The following is a 22,931-nucleotide window of genomic DNA, read 5'->3' on the forward strand; positions in this document are numbered from 1 at the left end:
GGTTTGAGGGCTGAGAGTTCACCATGCCCAGCAAGAGTGTGGAGAAGGCCGCAAATCAGGCAGGGCTTACTAGCAGCAAGCGCAGCAGGCCCAATCCTGTGGCCAAGGGTGCCAGTGCAGCATGCCTCACTAAAGGGAAGCAGCCTAGAACAAAGAGAGGGTCCAAGGCAGAGGAGAGGTTGTCTGAGAGATGCCAGGGAGCCCTAGAAAAGCAGTTTCAAAAGGCTCAGGGCAACCAGGGGCTTCAACAGGATCTCCCTCCACCTGCTGAGATTCCTGCTGACCCCCCATTCTAGATCCTCATCCAGATGGCCCCCCATCTGTGGTAGAGGAGGGTGATTTTGGGTTCTCCCCCAACCCCTCTAGAGCCTCTCCCAGATCTTTAGCCTCATCCCTAGAGGAGGAGTACTTGGAGTAGGTTGGTACCCTATTGGAGGAGGAAGTCCCTCTTTCTGGGCCTGTCGCCAGGGCTTTTCTCCAGGACCAGGATCTCAGCCCCGAGCGGACCACAGCCATGAAGGAGGTGGTTGCAAGGGCGATATCTCAGGGATTGCTGATGGTATCCAGCAATTGGGCTTCTCCCTACCCCTCCCAAGCCGAACCAAAGCCAAGGCAAAGGTTCCTGATCCACCACAGCAAACTGGCAGGGTCTCCCCTCGGCCATCAGTGAAGCATCTGACATAGAGGAGAGCGGTCAAGATGCCCAAGATTTGTCGGAGGACGAGAACCCAAGCCCCGACATCCCCGCATTTTCGGGTTTATTCAAGCCCTCCATGTTCCGGGCCATTCTTACCAAGGCTAGGGCCTCTTCTATCCAAATGGGGCTTCTGGCCCAATTAGATAAGAATTCGACTGAGCAGGGCAATAAGCCAACAGATGGAACTCAGGATCTAGGTGCAGGACTGTTCAAAGAGACCACCCCCCGCCCAGGAGCTGGTTCCAGCTCCTCAGTTTTTCCTGGACATTATTCAGCGCCAATGGGCCCAGCCGGGTTCCACGGCAAATCCAAGTGGGGTGGATAAGAAGCTGTATTCTATGGAGGCCACCATGGAGGATATCCTAAAGCTTCCTCAGGTGGACGACTCCATAGTGTCCCTAACCTTAAATTCGTCTCTCCCAGCCGACCTGCTGGAAGGACTTAAGGCTGAGGACAAGAGGGCGGAGAAGGCCTGTCACAAAACTCACATGGCCCCAGCATGGGCCATAAAGGCTTCCTCTTCCTCCTTTGGTAGGGCAGCACTATTTTGGCTGCGCAAATTGCAGTCCACTCTCCCGGCTAGCGACATTAGGTCGTGCCAGGATGTCAACAAAATAATCGCGGCGGTCGAGTATTCAGCCGACGCTTTGCTTAACGCCACCAAATTCTCAGCCAGGGCTCTTGCCTCCAATGTGACCTCGCGTCGCCTGCTGTGGCTTTGTCACTGGCAGGCGGACATGAAGACAAAGTGAAAGCTTGCTTCCGCTCCCTTCAAGGGAAGCAAGCTCTTTGGGGAGGCCCTGGACTCCTTTTTAATTGAGTCCATAAATAAGCGTAAGGTCTTTCCAGCTGTTACAAAGAAGCTGGAATGGAAAGGGCAACAGTTCTTTCGTAGGCAGCCCTTTAGTAATGCAGGCACCCCTTCTACATCGGGGGGCTACTCAAGACCTTACACCCAGTCGCAGGACGCTCCCACGAGAGGTCCTCCTTCAGGGACAAGAATAGGCAGCAGAGGAATTGCAGGTCATTCCGAGGGGGATATTCCAACCGCTCCTTTCGCCAGACTAAGTGACTGGCAACGGTCCCCTCCCATTGGGGGCCATCTACAGTTGTATGTCAACCAATGGGATGAGACAATGACGGATGCTTGGGTGCTGAACACAGTCCATTACGGGCTAACCTTAGAGTTTCTTTCGATACCTCCGCGAAGGTTCCTCCGTTGTCCCCAAATCGCCCCTCAAATGCCAGATGATGCAGATGGAGATCAGGCATTTGCTAGACATAGCCGCCATAGAGCAGGTACCCCAGGGCAGGAGGGCAGGGGGTTTTACTCGATCCTCTTCCTGGTTCCCAAGGCATCGGTGGTGGTGGTGGTGAGAGCAATATTGGACCTCAAGAAGCTCAACATCTATCTAGCATACAAGCACTTCAAGATGCAATCTCTACAGACCATCTTGGGTTGCATCAGGCAGGGCGATCTCATGACATCGATCGACCTGAAGGAGGCATACCTGCACATCCCCATTCACCCAGCGCACCGCCAGTTCTTGAGGTTCAAGTAAGCAGACCATCATTACCAGTACAAGGCCCTTCCCTTTGGCCTCTCATCGCCACCAAGGACATTCACGAAGCTCCTGGCCGCGGTTGCAGCGCATCTCCGATCTCGTCCTGTTCGCCTCATTTGTTACCTGGATGACATTCTCCTATTGTCATCTGCCCCACAGCACGTTGGGACCTCAGCCTCACCATTTGCACCCTCGAGCAGCACGGCTTCTCCGTGAATCTGGAGAAAAGTCACCTGACTCCGACCTCCAGAATTCAGCATCGGGGCATGGTGATCGACTCCATCATTTGCAAGATTTTCCTCACACAACAGCGAGCGGACAGCATAACCTCCCTTGTGCGACGCATCAGGACGTCCAGGTCAGCTTCCATCGTGACCCTATCCCAGTTGCTGGGGAAATTAGTCTCGTGCATAGGGGTAGTCCTTTGGGCTCGAATGCGCGCAAGAGAGCTCCAGTGGTTCTTACTCCAGGTTCAGCGGCGCAAGGCCAGCAATTCCAAGAGGATGGTCAATGTTCCTCCAAGAGTCATCCAATCGCTCAGATGGTGGCAGTCGCTCGCTCTGCATCAAGGTCTCCTCTTCAAGGATCCAGAGCACCTGGTTGTAACAACGATGCCAGCCTATACGGCTGGGGCGCCCACTTTCAGACTCAGGTGACACAGGGCAGATGGTTGCCAGCGGAGCTTGCTCACAATATAAATTGGCTGGAGCTGAGGGCGGCCAGGCTAGCACTTCGACATTTCTGCTAGCAGATATCTGGCGCACACGTCCTAATAATGATGGACAACATTGCCACTAAGGCATACATAAACCATCAGGGCAGCACTCGATCGAAGGCCCTGATGCTGGAGGCAGAGGCTATTGGGCATTGGGCCGAACATCACCTGGGGTCACTGAAGGGGGATTACATCTCAGGGGAGGAGAACACAACGGCAGACTGGCTGAGCAGAACGACGATCAGCAACTCGGAATGGCGGCTCCATCCATCTCTCTTTCACCAACTGTCCAAGAGATTCGGTCTTCCGACAATAGACCTGTTCGCCAGTCTGTTGAACACGCAACTCCCTCGGTTTCTTTCGCGCTACCAGTTCCCTGGAGCGGAGGGGACGGATGCCCTGCGATGTTGCTGGCCTCCAGGTCTCCTTTACGCCTTCCCCCCCTCTCAACCTCATTCCTCAGGTAATCAAGAAGATCCTGTTGGAGGGGGCCGAGGTGCTGCTGGTCGTGCCCCATTGGCTGAGAAGATCCTGGTTCGCTGACCTCGTCGAGCTGTCCGGGATTAAGTGCTGGCGCATTCCTCAGGAGCAGATCTCCCTCAGCCAGGGGGCCATTCAACACCCGGATCCTCAATGGCTCCAGTTGGCTATCTGGCACTTGAGGGAGAACTCCTGAGCCATGACAGTTTCTCGGACAGGGTCATCCACACCATTCAGGCCCTCCACAGTGCACATCTATGATGCTACTTGGACTGCCCTTTCAGCCTAGTGTCTACTGCGTCAAATTGTCACCACGGCCACAACGATACCACAGATCCTTGACGGATTAGGCAAAGGTCTTGCCCCTAACACCCTTTGGAGGCTGACTTCTGCCTTGGCCACCATCTTATCCAGAGATGACTCTACACCGCTTAGCAGACACCCCATGGTTCGCAGCTTCCTGAAGGAAGCTGCCAACTTACATCCCTCGATGATCCACCAATACCCGACTTGGGACCTGGCAGTTGTTCTGCAGACATTGACTTTGCTCCATTCGAACCACTTTGTTCTGTCTCCTTACACCACTTATCGTTTAAGGCTGCATTTCTCATTGCAATCACTTCGGCTCGCAGAATCTCTGAATTGGCAGTCCTGTCGATCAGGGAGGACCTTTGTGTTGTGTATCCGGAAAGGGTCATTCTTCGGCTTGACCCCTCTTTCATCCCTAAAGTCAACATCTTGTTCCACCGGTCACAGGACGTGATTCTCCCTGATTTATGCCTGCATCCCAGACATCCCAGAGAGCGGGTCTGGCACAAACTCAATGTACGACGGGCAATACGCATATATAAGAAGAGGACAAGTCAGAAGTCCAAATCCTTCTTTATTTTCTTCCAGCCCGCCTCAATGGGCAGGAAGATTTCTTCCTCGACTATTGGGCGTCGGTTGCGCACCTGCATTAAGCTGGGTTACGAACATCAGGCCTGGCCAGCTCCTCCTCGCATCACCGCTCATTCCACGAGGAGCGCCGCGACCTCAGCTGCATGGGCAACCCAGGCGCCCATGAAGAGATATGCAGGGCAGCGACTTGGACCTCGCCATCCCCATTTGTTCGTAACTATAAATTGGACTCCTTTGCAGTAGCGGAGGCCTCTTTTGGAAGGAGGGTCCTGCAGCGAGTCTTAACGGCTCCGGAACAATGGAATGTTTCTGTTTCCCACTCTGGGACTATATAGTTTGGGTATGTCCCATGCTTGGGCACTCCAAGCAGCGCCTAGGAGAATGACTGTTGGCTTACCTGAATGGTCGTTCTCTGGGCGCGGCGGGAGTGTCCAACACCACCCTGAGGTAGTCTGGCGGAGCTGAATCATCTCTCCTGAAGACATAGTTCACCTTCTTCGACATCCTTCTGGACTTCACCTCCTCGTTTTTCAAATTGACCTCCAAAGGGAGCAAAAGGTGTGGCTACACTAAAGTAAATCTTTAGTCCTTGGGCAGCAAGATGAAGTTAACCCATGCTTGGACACTCCCGCAGCACCCAGAGAACGACCATTCAGGTAAACCAGCGGTCATTTCCTTTCAATGTATTGTTGGTTTATTTACTTCCATTTTCTGTGTCACATTTATATGGGCACCCACCTCACACAAAGTGATTCCAGGCGGATAAAAAAACCTACTATTAAAAACATACTACAAAAGCAATTAAATGAAAATAAAACAGTAAAAAAATGAACATAATACCCAAATGGGAGATTATTACACATAATACAGCCAGAGTAATTTGCCAGGTAAGTAGTCCGAATAGATTGGATTGAATTTAAAATAAGGGAATCATAGGTTCATATTTTAGATAAAGCATTGCAAAGAGCATCCTTAAATTCAGAATAAAACCAAGCAGACATTTTTCCTGTCAGTACTGCCGAAAGCATGTGCGACAGTGCAATCATGTGTGCGCACCCATAATGCAATGTGCACGTGACCCCCCCATGCACCCCTCCACCTGTGCATGCATATGTGACCCCCCGTGCATGCCCGTGTGACACCCTGCGCTCCCCTCCCCCTCCCGTCCATTCACCCCGCCTCCCGTCTTCCCCATTTTTGGCTCGTGCAGGAAGCTTTCCAGGCCCAAAACAGGGTGCGGGGGGACCGCGCAAGGCCCCAAAATGGAATGTACTCACCCCTCTCCTGTGCATGTGCCCCACCCCCCACCTCATGCACAGCAGACACCCGAAGATCAGCTGGCCGGTAGGAGGTGCACGTGCATGTGCGACGGAGCTGGGCTGGGATGAGGGCTCTGCGTGCCATAGGTTCGCCATCATGGACTTATGCTGTCTTCACCTTTAGCCTCTGTTAAAATGAGAAAATTACTTAAAAATTCACAAGCTGCACTCAGTTACATTTTCGTGACTTCAGGTTTGGTTGGAGGGTCGTTTTGAGCGCTTTGAAGGCTTCAGGGACCGTTAGGAGGCTTTCCTGACGCCTTCGGAGCGCTCAAAACGACCCTCCGAGCAGTTTTAAGCAGTCCAAAGGCTTCACAGAAGCTCATGAAGCCTCTGGAGGGCCTCGGCGGGGGGGTGGGGGAGGCTCTTTTCACCCTCCCCAGGCTCCTATAAAGCCTCTGGAGCCTGGGGATGGGGAAAAATGGCTTTTAAAAAGGGTGAAATCAGCTGGCCAGCGCGCGCATGTGTGCTGGCCAGCTGACAGGGCAGCGCCTCGTGTGCCTTGACAAATGTGGCACACGTGCCATAGGTTCGCCATCACTGGTATAAGTTGTGTACATAAAATATATGTTTATAACCAAGTGCACTCCAAATATGTTGGACCTGTGGGAGGAGAATGTTCCTGGTTATCAGGGTTTGAAAGCTGGGCTATTACTATCACTGTTACACATCAGATGTGAAATATGAAAGTATCTTGTGCTGGAAAATACTTACCTGTATTGCAAGATATTCAGACAGAACTAAGACTTTAGGCTGGCCAAATGTCATCCTTTCCAAGGCTTTTATTTCTGCTAAAATGTCTCCATGTGGGTTAATACTTAGACTGAAAAAATAAATGGGCCTTCTTGTTGTATGATTCTAATCAAAGAATGGGAAGAGGCCATTTATACCATCAAATTCATGTAGGAATTCAATATATGGTATTTATAATAGATGGCTGTCTAGCTTCTGTTTGAAGACATTCACTTAAAAGAGGCAACTACCTTTCTTGCTAAATGGTTCCACGGTTCAACACTGTTCAACAAGATCCAGGTGATGGGCAAGGGACATACGGGCATTTTGATGGATCTGAATGGGAGGAGGCATTAGGAAATGATCATATTTGCTAATGCTCCCTGCTAACTTTCCATAAGCAAAGTCAATGGGGAAGCCAGCAGGAAGTTGCTCCTGTTCCCACAGCTTTTTTGCCTTTTTGGTGGGTTCTCTGTTTCTCTGTTTAAGTAAGGGAAGCTGACCCCATAAGTCATGGATTGTCTAGTTACTTTTAATAATCTTTACATAACCTTCCAGTATTTGCTGAGTTTCTAATGAAAAAAAATGTGCTTTTTTGTGAAGAATGATTTATGCAGTTCATGAGTAGGATCAAGCAGGATTCCTTGTGGTTGTAGTAATCTAGTATATCTGGGTGGTGCCAGGTTGAAGAAAATTTATATGAAATTACCTAATCCATTTTTAAAGAGTGTAAGGTTCTTGCCTTTTGTATAAGTTGTAGCAGATCATACATTATTATTATCGTACAGTCAGCCAGATTTTTAGACAGGATTTAGCATTTTTATTTACCTATCCTCACAAAATCTTGGGATGGGTAGATGTTATGGTTAGATGATATAACCTGAGGACAGAGAATGGAAGGGAAAAAAAAAACCTGGAGAAGATAAACAAAATACAAAGATCTCCAAATGAAAGTAGAACAACTGTGGCAAAAGAGCGCAAAGGTAGTACCAATAGTAATAGGCACCTTGGGTGCAATCCCAAAATTAGTAGAGCAACACCTGAACACCATTGGTATTGACAAAATCGCCAGTCAATTGTAAAATGCAGCTTTACTTGAAACAGCTTATATCTTGCAGTGATATCTTTTAACACCATGAAACTACAAAAACTACATCTGCCTATCCCTGGGAAGGATTCAGTACGTTGATAGCAATGTCAAATCCAGTCTAAATATCTGGTGTAAAATCTGGTGTTTTTTATGCCAAGACTTTTATCAGTTTGTATTCAGAAATCCCACAATATTTTAACCTTCTCATTTTCGACAATTATTTCAACTGTATGTTCCCACCAAATTTTCATTACTGGCACTTGCTATTTTTGACAGATATTCCAGTGACTCATTCTGACAACTGTGTTATGTTATATAGTCTATACAATTTTGAGCTGAATACATGGTCTACTGTTTCTTTTGTTCCTTTGCACAACCTGCACTTTGAATCATTTGATGATTTTTCAGTTCTGACCTTGATTACTTTAATTCATATGCCAGTAGCTTATGGTTGAACAACCACAACCAACCCTTTAGTTTCTTTTTAATGTTCCAATTATAAGCCATTGCCAGGTTTTATCTTTATCCACTTTTTCTTAATCTTTTGTAGAAATTGACCACGTAAGATTTTTCCTTTCTAGCATTCTGTTTGTACTTTATTACATTGTTATTATTAAAGTTTCTAGGCTGCCCAGCTCCAGAACAACTCTAGGTATTTTTACAAAATTAAAGCACATTTTATTAAAAAAAACATTTTATCTGAGGGAACAACATTCTCCAAAGTATTTTTTCCACATCAGCCTCAACTTAAAGGAATCCCCAAACCTAATAAGGCTAACCTAAAGATATGTCTTCATTAACTGTACTGAACACATTATTTGTCCATTGGCATAACTGTGATATTATGAGTAAGAAAATACTGTGCACAATTTTTAGAATTTTTTTCATGCTCTAAACTGCTTTTTCTCTTAGACTCTTAATTGCTTTTAGACTTTCATATATGAAATAATTTCCAAATATGTCATCACTTCTATTTTCCATTTGTCTGAACCCTTTCCAGTTCATAATGTCCTTTTGGAAATCAGATGACTGGAATGGTACAGTGTATTTGTCATCTAGTCAATTCAACAAGTTTGTGTAAGGATCTCATTCAAACTTCTCAGTGTAAGAACTTTTCAGGCACAATCCTTTTTTGCTGTTTTTAGAATCCTGCTGTCCCTATAAACAACAGCTATAAAACCAAATGAAATGTGTTATATATCTATTTGCTTCAGTGTGCATAATTTTTGTTTTTAAATGATAATGCAAGGCTCACTGAGTGATTACTATGTAAATAAGCTTGCATAAAAATGAAATGTGTAGTCATTTTTTCTTTTAACTTTCTCAGTAACTTTTAAGTTTTCCCTACCTCCCTCTTATTACATTTTGGGACTGCTGATTTCCTGAGGCATTCTTGTTGGGACTACAGCAAATAAGAACTAGCTAAACTCCCATATTTTATCTGGAATTAATTATAAGTCAATGTCAAAGTTTTTTAGCCTTCTCTAGCTTAGTGTGTTGCATGGATGTTGGACTCCTAGAAGTGGGAGCCTGCTGTTATGTACAATTAAAATACACTATTCTGTAATTAAATGTCTGGACTTCTGGTTTTACAGAAAATTTCAGGGAAAGGGATGGTGGATGGAGTTACAAATTTTGACAGCTATATTATGCAGGAAATGGCACTCCCCCCAATTCTCACAACTTTCACTTATTAATACATTAAGTATTCACTACTTAGCAATATTTTGACAGCATATTTTTACCTTATATCTTCAAATAATTTCAATCTATTTTATATCAACTAGAAAAAAAATTCTCTATATTAGCAATTGCATTATTTTTCTAATTCACTTTTGTGATCTAAGTTTTCTCGGTGTTGCCTCTTCTCCCCCCTCCAGCAAGGCTCCGGCACCTCCCGTGTCTTGTGTATTCCGTGTGGTGTCATCGGTTTTATCTAGGAGCACTTTGTTTTTTTCCATGAAGACCTCCGCCTCCATGGTTGTGTTAATTCTAACTCTAGTGTCCTCCCAAAATATCAACATACTTTCTGGGAGAAGCCATCTGAACCAAATCCCTTTCTGGTATAATTTCTTCGCTAACAACGAATATTTTTTTCTTTTATCTCTAACTTTCTTTGGGATTTGTTTCAGGATGGCTATCTCTCTATCCTTGTATTTTAACACTTTCCCCCTTTGTGCACTCAGAATCTCATCTCTTGTAGTCTTTCTAAGGAATTTAATGTGAACCTCCCTTGGAACATTGTGCGTTCTAGCGTAGGCGGAATTGAATGTCTGGACTTCTGATATGCTTGATTGTAAACTAAAATAAGCTCCACATATTTAAATTTCCTTTCTTCCTGTTGAGCTGCAACAAATAGATTTTTGACATTTCTTTGTTGGAGATAGAATTAAAATATATGGAGGACTGGGTCACCTGAGACCCACTATGTGTCATTGTCTAGAGAAGGGGTGTGAAACTCAATTTCATTGAGGGCCGCATCATGGTTGTGTTTGATCTCAGGGGGAACGTGGCTGGGGTGGGCGTGACCAGCTTAATGTCACTCGTATCGGTGCCTATGGTAGCCAGAGTACTCTGCCAGCGAAAATGGGCTTCTGAACTCCAGTTTTGGCTGCGACGCGGCCCTCCTGAGCTCTGTTTTGGCTGGCAGAGGATTGCAGGATGCTGTCGCAGCCAAAAACAGATCATTGGGAGCTGATTTTCGCTGGCAGAGGAACTGCGGGCCAGTCCTTTACTGTTTCCAGGGTGGCCCTGTGGGCCAGATCTAAGCACCTGCAGGTCGGATCTGGCATCCAGGCCTTGAGTTTGACATCCCTGGTCTCTAATGGATCTCTGCTAAGTGATAAGGCAGCAGAGTTCAGTTCAGTTCAGTTAATGAGAAGATTGATCACTACAAGTAGTCCTTGACTTACAACCACAGACTGGAACTTCTGACACTACACAAGTGATCATTAAGTGAAGATTTTATTTTTGTGTCTTTTTTTGTTTCATTCATCATGCAGCTGTTAAGTGAATCTAGCTTCCCCCATTGACTTTGCTTGTCAGAAGCCATCTGAGAAGGTCCCAAATGGCAATCATGTGATCTTGGCTGCTGTAACTGTCGTAAATAGAAGCTAGTTGCCAAGCAACTGGATTTTGATCACATGACTGCAGGGATGCTGTAATGGTTGTAAATGCAAGAACCAGTCAAAACACAATTATAACTTCATACAGTTGTTGAATGATCAGAAGTCAAAGATTACTTGTACCTGACTATGTTTGACTGTTTGACTGTACAAATGGAGTTGGGAAAAGCAATGGAGGAAATGTTACTACTGGAAGAAAAGCTGAAAAAAATGAAAATATGCTAAGGAAATACCTTAGAAATACTCTCGGTTTGAGGTAGTTTTGTTTTTTAAAGAAAAGGCCGAAGTTATGTATGGATGTATTCATGTACTATACACAACATCGTTGATATGTACAGTACATATATTGTATATCATCCATTGCAGTCCTAGTTCATTGCTGGTTGTCTGGTGAGAAGTGTGTTGTTATAAAAGTAATATAATAGGAATTTTAAACTGTGAGATACTACTGCTTTTCCGCATCTAAGAACTGTTTATTATTATGCTACATAATAGAACAAATACAGTTAGTGCTTGATTTGTGACCATTTAACAGTGATTAAAATTTACTATGGCCTTGAAAAAATGACTTCAAAGTTATGCTTGTTGCACTCACACAGTCACACATTGCAAATTTGGGTGCCTGGCAACCAGCTCACATTTACATAGTTGCAGCATCTTGTAGTCACATGATCATTTGTGACCTTCCCAGCTAGCTTCTGGGAAGCGAAGTTAATGAGAGAAGCTGGATTTGCTTAATGACCATGTGATTTGCTTAACAACTGTTGATTTACTTAACAACCATGGTAAAAATGACTATAACATTGGGTCTAGTCATTGAGGATTTACCATATTTTGGGGGGTTTAAGATGCACCGGAGTATAAGACGCACCAAGACTTTGAAGAGGCAAATTAAAAAAAAAGTTTTTGCACTCTGAAGACCTCCCAAAAGTGGCCCGTTTTTCATGAAAACGGGCCCATTTTTGTCAAAAAAAGGGCATGCATAGCCTTTAGGAGGCTTATAGAGTGCTCCTGGGTGTGTGTGTGTGTGTGGGGAAAACGAGCAAAAAACTGCCCATTTTTTGTTCATTTTTGATCTCCCCAACCCCTAGGAGCATTCTGGAAGCCTCTTAAAGGCTATGCATGGCCATTTTTCAAAGGGCGCGGGGTTTCAGCAGGTCAAAAATGCTGTGTTCAGTGTATAAGACGCACCCAGATTTTCACCCTCTTTTTTGAGAGAAAAAGGTGCGTCGTATACTCTGAAAAATACGGAAACAGTTGCATCATTTTAATGACCCAAAATTCCAGAATCCAATTGTGATCGTAAGTCAAGGATTACCGGCATATTGAAGGAAATGTCAGATTCTTCTGTGCGCTGCTTGTTTTAACTTCTGTCTGTCTGCCCCATGACTGAGTTTGAAAATCTTTGGCCATGCATCCCTGGCTCAACTGCTTACAGTTTCTCAACTCAGTCTGAACCCGAAAGACGTGTCCAAAATTTCTCACTTGTCAATTGAGCAGATTAGGTAGAAATTTAATTATATTACCTAAATTTGGATTCTTCAAGCAAGCACAGTGGAAACTGCAAAGGGCAGACGGTTTGAGGGACGCTCAACCTTCTCTTCCCTTCGCAAATGCATCGTCCGCTTGCTATTGCGGCGAGAGAAGCGCTGCCTTCAGACTTCTATTTGAGTCCGGAGGCTCTTCCAGCGAGTGTCGAACATTGCACTCAGAGTGGCAAGAGCACTACAGCAAGGTTGGAGTTGGCTGAGGCCGATTCCTAGTTTTGCACCAAAAGCTGTTTATATAGTCAGCCACCATTTTGATTGTCGGCAGGGTGGCCATTTTGATCGCGCATTCCTGAGGACGGCTTCCTTTTTATGAACTGAAGGACTCTTTGTTTTGTTCCAGCCTGTGTCCATGGGCAAGAAAGTGACTCTGTCCACAATTGGCCGATGGTTAAAGGCCTGCATAGCAATGGCCTACGAATATCAAGCCAGAAGGGTACCAGGTCACATTACAGCTTACTCCGCAAGGAGTGCAGCCACCACCGCCACTTGGACTATGCAGGCATCAGTGGTGGAAATTTGTAGGGGTGCAACCTGGGCTTCACGATTGCCTTTTGTCTGGTATTACAAGCTGGACTCATTTGCTTTGGCTGAGGCGTCGTTTGTACAACGTGTTCTTCAGAGGGTTGATTCAATGGAGAGGACCCTGGACCAACCTGTCACCTACCTTTGAGACACTAAGCTTGGTATATCCCACTCTTGGATTCTCCAAGCAACGCACAGAAGAAAGATTGTTGTCTTACCTGAACGGTAGGTCTCTGTACACTGCAGGAGAATCCAATCCCACCCAAAAGGATCTGGGGTCCAGCGTCCATGGGCAACTTATTTTCATGATATTACAAGCCTTCATTGAGAAATTGGAAGAAGTTGAGCCAGGGAGGCATGGCCAAAGCTTTTCAGACTCAATCACACTTGGATTCTCCTGCAGCGCACAGAGAACTACCGTTGAGGTAAGACAACGGTCTTTTTCCCTCTTGAATATTAAGGACGAGTAAAATTGTTGATAGTGCAAATGTACTTACATAACTTATCCAGATTGAAATGGGCCATTAAATATGGAGAAATTGCATAATGTTGCTCCTTCAGCTGGACCAGCAATATCCCTGAAATAGATTTCCTGAAGCATATAAGGGAATATCTTCAAAGACATAAAGATAATTAAGTCAAAACAAAACTTAATTTAGTATGATTAAGCTAATTAAGCAGATGGGATGTAAACGAAAACTACGGTCAGGTATGATTACAAAATATAGTATGAAAGCAAAGATTTCTGTTCTGTTAAGTAATCATGTGAGATTGAAAAATGTAGCTAGAAGAGTCAACATTGTTTTTTTATGTTTTATGTTTTTTAAAAAAACTTACGATACTTTTTAAAAACAATTTTAAACAAAACTGATTAGTATTCATTGCCACTTTTCAATGTCATTAACTGAATCTTAAATGATTGAAATGCTGTACTTCATTCCTGTCTTGGAATCTTGAGAAAGCAAAATACTGGGCCAGTTTTCTTTAGTCATCCATGTTTTTGTACCCACATTATAAAACGGTGGAAATTTCTTCCATTTATGCAACAAGATCTTACTGTTTATTTTAAAATGTCATTGATTAGTGAAACAGCAGTTGTTGATACATTTTAATTTTCCTGAGCTATCAGTTTCCCACAAACTTGCTTTTTTTAAAACTTTTTTTTATCTCTTTAGAATGACAACTTTTAAAAAGAAATACACTATTTTAATCCTATGAGGGAAGCAGCATTATTTATTTGTTTACTGTATATCAATTTCTCAGATGAGGAATATAGTAAAGTACTGCCCTTTAGCTGAAATTTTAATGGCAAATATATGTATTAGAAATGTTGATTTCATGAATTTTGGTCCTCCATTTAAAATATTGACTGCCATGGTTCAAAATCATAAGCTTTTCCTGTGCACCGCTTGGAGAGTCCAAGCAATGGGTTAAGGTAAGCGTGATGGGGGGGGGGGTTGCTCCATAGCCATGCTGTCGGCTGGTTTGGAGGCCTTGCCGCTTGCTTTAAAGACTGTGGCAACAGTGGTGAGGGTCTAAATTGAGCGTTTTGTTGTTTTATTCGAGTTTTTTTCACTTTCTAACTTGCTTCTCGCCCTCAGCCGCCGCGGACGAGCGTGCGACCGCAAATTAAGCTCGCGGTCACTGCTTTCGACTCTGCATTCCCCCATGCTGTTGCGGCGGCCATTTTTGGCATGAAAAATTTGTGCCTTTGTAAACGGCCCCTTCCGCTCAGCCACACTTTGCCAGGAGGCTGCCGAGTGGTCGGGGGGCCTTGTCCGGGGCTGCCCAGCTGGCCGTCTGTCACCATCATCCAGTTCTAGGCGGCGCTGGTGCCTGGGTCACCTGGTGGCCGCTACCAGGGTAGGGATCAAACCCAAGCCCGCTCAGACCACAGCTGACTCGATCCCAGCCAATGCCAACGCAGCCATATTCGATGTTCCTACTCCTCAGCAGGAACTGGTGCTGGTCCCTGGGCTGTTTCTAGAGCTAATACAACGCCAGTGGACCCAACTGGCCACATTGTCCTCTCCCAGCGGACAAGAAGCTGTACATGATGGAGCCCTCCCTGGAGGATCTCCTGGTCCTCCCAACCGTGGATCCTTCCATTGCTGCCCTTACCTCCAACTCTTCCCTCCCAGAAGATCTATTGGAGGGCCTCAAGGCGGAGGATAAAAAGGCGGAAAAGGCTTGCCACAAGACTCATCTTGCGGCCGCTTGGGCCATTAAGGCATCTTCTTCTTTAATAGGGCCTCAGTTATTTTGCTGTGCGAACTGTTGACCAAGCTCCTGGCGGGGGACATGCGCCTCCCCCAGGATATCTCCGAAATTATTGCGGCCTCCCAGTATGCTGCTGATGCATCTCTTAATGCCACCAAGTTCGCATCAAGAGCCCTGGCGTCCAACGTCATATCCCGACGCCTGGTTTGGCTTCGCCATTGGCAGGCGGACCAGAAAAATAAATGGAAGATGGCTTCTGCCCCCTTCAAGGGGTCCAAATTGTTCGGGGACATTCTGGATCCTTTCCTCATTGAGTCTAAGGACAAGAGGAAGGTCCTGCCTTCCTTAACCAAGAAGCAGGACCGCAAGTCCGTCCCTTATTCCAGGAGGCAGCCCTTTTGCGCCTCAGAGCCCTCTACCTCTTCCTCCCTTTCTTCCCCCAATAGATCATTTGGCCAGTCAGGGGACAGACCTCAGGACAGACCCGCCTTTCGGGACAGGGGCAGGCAACAGTTCGGGTTCCGCAAATTCAACCGCAGTGGGGCCTCTAACAGGCCGTTCCGCAAGTCCAAGTGACTGCTCGAACACTTCACCCATTGGGGGTCGGTTACAGCTCTTTGCCTCCCATTGGGCTCAAACAACAGAGGACGCCTGGGTCCTCCAGATTGTCAGGGAAGGCTTCTCCCTGGAATTCCTGTCCCCTCCCCCCTGAAATTTCATCCGATGTCCGACTCCCTCCTGTCATCTGAAGAGGGAGCTCATGAACCAGGAGATCCTCCATCTCCTGGAGATAAATGTGATAGAGCAGGTGCCCCCCGACCAGGAGGGGAGGGATTTTTACTCCATCCTCTTCCTGGTACCCAAGAACTCAGGGGGGTGGAGGACCATCTTGGACCTCAAGAACCTCAACAGGTACATTGCCTACCGGAGGTTCAAGATGCAGTCCCTCCACTCCATCCTGGCGGGGATCCGTCAGGGAGACCTCCTCACCTCTATTGACCTAAAGGAGGCCTACCTACACATCCCCATCCGCCCCCAACACAGGAGATTCCTGTGTTTCTTCTATGCTGGCCGGCACTTTCAATACAGGGCCCTTCCATTCGGCCTGTCGTCAGTGCCCAGGACCTTCACCAAAGTCCTGGCGGTTGTAGCGGCCCAACTCAGGCGCAAGCCCATAAGGCTACAATGTTACCTGGACGACATCCTCATCCAATCGTTGTCCAGGCAGCAAGCCTTGCGGGATCCACGTGTCACCATGAGGACCCTCAGGAGTCACGGTTTCTCCCTAAACCTGGAGAAAAGCCACCTTACTCCCACCACCAGACTCAACCACCTGGGGGCGGTGATAGGTACTTTCTTGTGCAGGGTGTTCCTCTCCCAAGACAGGTTGGAGGGTCTGGTGTCAATGACCCACAAGGTGATGCATGCGAGGCAGGTTCCAGTGGTCCTTCTGTCGCAGCTGTTGGGGAAGATGATCTCCTGCATCTCGATCGTCCCCTGGGCCCGTCTTCATTCCAGTGCGCTTCAATGGCTCCTCCTACCCCACCAGAGGGCCTCCAGGAGCAACTCGCCCATGCTGGTGCGCGTTCCCCCGACGGTGAGGAGGTCTCTCCATTGGTGGAGCTCCCCTGCACTTCTCAAGGGTCATCTCTTCAAAGAACCCGATCGGCTGGTCATCACCACAGACGCCAGCCTCGCCGGCTGGGGGGCACACATGGCTCATCTCGTGGTTCAGGGCAAGTGGTCCCCTACAGAAGCAACATACAACGTCAATCTTCTGGAGCTGCAGGCCGCAAGGCTGGCCCTACGCCATTTTCACCAGTCCATTCCCCAGCGTCACGTTCTCTTGATGACGGACAATGTGGCCACCAAGGCGCACATCAACCGCCAGGGCGGCATCAGATCCAGGAAGCTGATGAGAGAAGCAGAGACCCTGGGCCGCTGGGTGGAAAGTCATCTAGCGTCCCTCTGTTCCGACCACATCTCGGGAGTGGACAACACCCAGGCGGACTGCTTGAGCAGGACCACCATAGACCCTGCGGAGTGGAGAAAATAGGCTACTCCAGAGCAAGTAGAAAAGAAAGGAACTTCTTAAAATTCTCTCACCTGATTGCTTAAGACCCTTGTCATATCGATGTGAGAAAAATAATACCCCAAAAAAGTAGAAAAAAGAAATGTAGAAGCAAGAGTACGTACTTCAGCGGTATCAAAGACCAAAACGGTTCTGTGAAAGCATATCACGTTTTGCTTTCTTAGGTTGTAGTATGTTAACTGGGGCGGTGGGGGGTATATCATATTCAGCAACTGAATGAAACAAAGCATTGGAGGCCCAGTCCTTGAGGGAAATCCACATAGTCTTATCAGGGGACAGCCCTGATTTTCAAGGCAGTACTGTAGTTTCATGAAAGGGAGAGGTTCCCTTATACTTTATGTAATGTAGAGCAGATAAGGAATTAACATAATTTATACTGGATCAGTTTTGTAGGGATCCTGGCTTTATTTTCTGCATTTGTTTTATTTGTAACTTCTTCATTTCTGTATGCCTTCAAACAATAAAAACATTAGAAGCTCCTTTCCCCCCCCTCCCCTAAAATTCCAGATTAGAGACTCTGTATTGAATTTTTATGTATTTAAAAGAGGCACGTGGAAAGTCCCACTTTCCACTGGAGCAAGAGTTAATGCCTTATACAACATTTTTCGCTGTTTAGCTTTAAAAGAAGATGACGTATAGAGGAAGAGATTGTGGAGGATACAAGGCTTATTGGCTTTGTAGTGGGTATGGACCACATCTTCCTGCTGATTCTTGCTTTGTGATTCTTGTTTCTGAGGCAGTGAAGTAAGAACAAACTGAGTTTTTGCTCTGCCACACAGGCATTTCAGCTTGAATTCCTACATTAGTGTCAGTGCACCTCCCGCCGCCCCTCCACACACACACACCTTCTGCTCCACAACTGCATTGTAGACATACATAGAACTTGCTGCAGGATTTGTGGAGCAGTCTGCTGCTTTCATATTTGAAGGCAATGGATTGTCTCTCTTAACACTGTAAAATGCACCTGTCCCCTCTCCTTTCAAGCATTTTGGTGAATTCCAGGGAAGGGAAGGAGACATTTCTCAACGGAATTGCTTCATATGGCTGGCTGCATCTTTCACAGCAAATCTCTTCCCTCCCACTCCTCTTTAGACCACAGGAATGTTGTTGTTTGAGTTCCCTCTGGATTGCACCACAGATCCTTTGCTTTAATGTTGCAGCCCTTTTTGCTAGCCAGGATGTACGTATCTAACTAAGCAGCCATAGCTGTGAACAAAAGGTTGGCTTTTCTTGTAGGCTGCCAGTGTTTTATCTGTGCATCTTTGCTTACTTCGGGGAATTATAGAAGGGCACTTGATAAAAGGAACAAGACAGGTGGCAATGCTTCTAGGCATATATATTAATTAACAATCTGATTACATCTCCAGAACATCTTCTGTCACAGCCTGCAGGCTTCCATTAAACTACTAACCTGACACAATTTCTGTTTCACCTGTAGCCTGAGACTGGGCATAGAGTGTATAGAGGTTCCTGTACATCAGCGGCCCCCAATCTTTTATGCGTCAGGGATTGATTCCACAAAGGGCTTTTTTTCCATGAAACGAGTGTGTGGTTTTTCACATTGCCAGATACCATGCATGCGCGGATGGGGCTTTGCTCGCTTGTACTGATTGGTCTTGTCAGGCTGCGGACTGGTGCCCTGTCTGCGCCCTGGGGATTGGAGCCCTCTGCTGTACATAGTTCATAAGGAATAAAACCCAGTTATTATGAGTAAACAGTTTATTGTTTTGTGAAATTATATCTCAATTCTTTTGCAAGCAGATCACATTAATGCATTGTAGTTTACTTAAACATATTTTTTCTTTCTCAGAAAGTGCAATTAAGCCCATAGTAGGTTTCTTTATTTTAAAATTTTATTAAAGTGTAAACATGTTTTATGACAAGATTAAAACCTTAAACGAGAAAGATCATCATCATAATTTAGTTTTAATAGTAACATCATAGATCCCACTTCTTCCCATATGCATCCTGCTCCCTTCCTCCCCATCTTTTAATTGAAAGTTGTTATTTATTTCTATTTATTGTTATTGTTTTAATGTTTACTGGCTTTTAATGATTGTAAGCTGCCCAGAGTCACTTCTAGGCAAGAAAGATGGTTCACAAATCTAATAAATGAAAAATAAATCATAATTCCAAGGGTTATAAAAATATTTCTGCCATTTCCAGAGCAACAATCAAATTTGGTTATTAATAATCTACTAACAAGAGTAAAGGAAAACTACCATTATTATCATCACATGCCACCATTTACTCTGGCAGTTGTTCTTAACCTTTTTTGAGGATCTTGGGAAACTGTCAGAACCATTCTCAGTAAAATGTGTTTAAATGCATAAAACAGTATACATAAATTGCATTGCAAAGGAAATCAATTGTGTTTGAACTGCTAAATAACAAATACATAACATAGTAAGATGTGCTTCTTTATTAATCCATTAATCCAATAACAATACTCTTTTATGGTATAATAAGTACACCATAAACATTTAGTGGAGTTAACAAACTATTAACTTCACTAAACTTCAGTGAAGTTAACAAACATTTTTGGCGTCAGGGGACCATAAATTTCATTTGTTACATAATTGAAAGAAAAGCTACATTTAGTTAGAGGCTACTGAAAATAAAGTTACAATTTTTCCCTATCTAAGTTCATATACCCCTGTACCTCAGGTTAGGAACTCTGCTGTATGATATCCAATAAAATGGCAATATTTGAGAAGGAAAGCTTTTATTTATTTTATTCTGTTATAAGATAGGAGAGTCTTTGTGTAGTCAATGGGAAAACTTTTGTGGAACAAGCTGAACAAATTTTAAAGCTTGTTGAGTCTCAGTTAACCTTGATGAATGGAAAGATTTAAATGAAATGTTTCATAGTCCCACATTTTTTTTTTAAAAAAAGCCTAGTTCCTTGGCTAGTTCTTTGAATTATGCCAACTCTTAGAAGTCAGAGTAAGAAGGAATTTATGTTCTCAATAAGCATTGTTGGTGTACAGTTCCATACTTGAACAAAAATCCCAAATAGTAGACAATATAGCACAGTGATGGCTAACCTTTTTCTAAAGGTGTGCCAAAACTGTGTGTGCGCACACTATCACACGCATGCACGTGAGACCACCCACCTGCACATGCACGAGCGACCTCCCCACCTGCACATGCATGAGTGACCCCCCCCCACCTGTGCATGCGCAAGCAACACCCAGAAAAGGTCATCAATCAAGGGCCTCCCTGCTGTTTCCACCCTTCCTAGGCTTCAGGAAAGTCTCCGGAGCCTGGGGAGGGCAAAAAACAGGCCCAATGGGCAAACCGGAACTTCCGGTTGACCCGTTGGGCCTGTTTTTCGCCCTCTCTAGGCTTGGGAGGCTTTCCTAAAGCCTGGGGAGGGCAAAAAATGGCTAAAGAGCCCAACCAGAAATTCGGGAACAAACTTCTCGTTGGCCCATTGGGCTTGTTTTTCACCCTTTCTAGGCTTCGGAGGCTTTTTTGAAAAAAGGTGGAAAATCAGCTGGCCGGCATGTACATGCGCGCTGGACCTGAGGGCTGTCAAGGGCTGCTGTGCTGGCAAATATGGCTCCGTGTGCCACATGTTCGCCATCACAGATATAGCATAAGTGATGTAGCTAACCATCTGCCTCCAGAGTTAGATGTTTAGTTTCCAGAAAAGGCAGATAGTGACTGCCATATTAAATTAAACTGATCAAAGATTCATCTGGCCTCAGTAACTCTTGAGCATGCTGCAATAAAGTTAGATTTCTGAGCTCTCTCTGACTACAAACTAGCAATATAATGTCTTCCAATAAATGGATTTGTATTTTAAGTCAATACTATCTAGAAATAACTGCTTTCTGTCTTGTCTTGATTAAACTTTAGTTCATTAGTCTACCTCCTGCCCATAATCACCTCCAGACAGTCTGGTTACATGGCAACAAATTAAAGAAAATTGAAAATCAAAAACAAAGAAAAAATAAAACCAGTGAAACAGAGAGAGTAGCACAGGATAACAACAACAAAGACTACAGAAGACAAATAAATAAAAAGAGTAATAGAGAAAGCAGTAGTGCTATGAATAATAAATTAGACCTGATCAAGGTCTATCCAGAAAGCCAGGTTTCTCTTCCCACATAACAAAAGTATATCTTCAAGGCAAATGGTACTCAATAAGGAATTTCCGGGCACTTTGGTGAGCCTGAATTTGGAACGAAGCCAACTTTTATTGAATGCACACTATGGAAAGATGATACAAATAGAATACTTCATAAGATTTCCAATTCCTGATCCATTTAGGTAAGAACCAGTACTTTGAATTAAACCTGGAATTTATCCCATAGCAGAAAACACACACACACTCACACACCACACCACATTTGGACTTAAGTGTTTTCATCCCTCTTGACCCAGCCATTAATGTAGTTGGTAGCACTTTAATTTCAATTTTTACATCAATGAATATGCAATCATGCATATTGCGTTTCCTCCTTCAATGCCCCCCCCTCCAAATAATAACCATGTGAATAAAACAATTATAGTGGAGAGGTAATATCTGGTCAAGAATCACTCCCTGAACTCTGGGATGATTTGAATCTGGATTTTTCTGATCATAATCCAGCACTTTAATCATTATACATTGCTGGTTGTTTTAATATAAGAGTGTAACTACATGAATGCTGCTATCAGATTTAAGATGGCATAATAAAAAAATAGAGCACTTGTTTTACCGGTAAAGTCTTTACATTCATTGAAATACACGTACGTATCCAAAGACTAGAACTATGATATTGGAAGCAATTATTGAAATTTTTCCAATATATATTGAATTGTCTTGTATGTTACTTGTATTATTACATTCAGCTTGCTGGTGTAAGTCCTTCTATTATTATTTTTATCAGATATGTAATTGAATGCATTTTGAAAAGTGTTGAATCTAGAATCAATTTCAGTTATTAGCCATTATGGCTTTCTACAATAATACATAAGGTATCATACAAAGTAAGTATCCACCCAGTGATACATTCAAGGATTAGAAATGTTCCATGGTGGCCTGATTAGTTTTGAAAATAGGACAACAATGTGGCAGAAAAAATAGAAAAGAGGTAGGCGTAAAGCAAAACATACCCTGTTTCCAAGAGAAATAGAAAGATTGGTCTGGATATATAAAACATGGTAATTAAGAAACTTTTTTTGAGGGGGGATTATCATGTGATGTGAATCTAGCCATTGTATTTGCAAAACATGGTTTATTATTTGTATTATGCAAACTAAGTTAATTGCAGCCGATTTAAACAAATTATCATCTTAGTATGCTGTGTGTATCCAGGCATTGGTATTGTGATACTACTTTATTCATAAGATTTTGTAAAACAAAACAAACTGTTTGTATTGTACAAACAGAAACAATCACCATTAAATCTAAAACTGAAGCAATACCTAAAAATGTCATAGAATGATATTAAAAGCTCTCTAGAAGAGTGCCAATTGTCTGAATTCAGGGGTGTCAAACGGGCGGCCCATGGGCCGGATGCATCACGTGCAAGCCACGCCCACCCCAGCTTCATGAAGGGGAAAAACGTTGAGATACGTCATGTGATGGCAATGCGACACCGCAAGTTTGATACCCGTGTCTTAACTTGTTTCTGGATGTTAGGTAAATTTGACTTCCAAAGCAAGGGTGTTCAGAAACATGAGGGCTCCTTGTCTCCTGATCTCAGTCCCCGTTATTTCATGGAATCAGCCACTCTTTTTCTTAGACCTTTCATATCACACTTTGAGAGCAGCAATTTTGGGGGTACCACAATGTCATACAGAATAAAAACAGTACTTTAAATTGCTCTCAGAAATCTCTTTGCAATCGCTGCAAGGGACACAATATAACAAAAATGAGCTCTTGGCCCAGTTAGTAGATGGGCCTACATGTTTTGTACCAGCTGGAGTTT

At 44.5% G+C, this 22,931-nt stretch overlaps 1 protein-coding gene across 6 annotated transcripts in view; it reads left to right on the plus strand.

The window, feature by feature from the left end:
• Window positions 1–22,931, plus strand: part of CHD6 (chromodomain helicase DNA binding protein 6) — a 137,677-nt gene that overhangs the window by 8,251 nt on the left and 106,495 nt on the right. Inside the window, exon 1 of one of the 6 annotated variants that reach the window (XM_081949075.1) lies at window positions 20,820–21,285. The exons of the other annotated variants lie outside the window; for them this stretch is intronic. The gene's annotated coding sequence lies outside the window, so the exon portion shown is untranslated. Of the gene's footprint in view, window positions 1–20,819; window positions 21,286–22,931 lie in introns of those variants that run through there. 6 annotated transcript variants of the gene reach the window in all.

Source organism: Natrix helvetica, assembly GCF_964273705.1.
Source record: "Natrix helvetica genome assembly, chromosome: 3".
NCBI lineage: Eukaryota > Metazoa > Chordata > Lepidosauria > Squamata > Natricidae > Natrix > Natrix helvetica.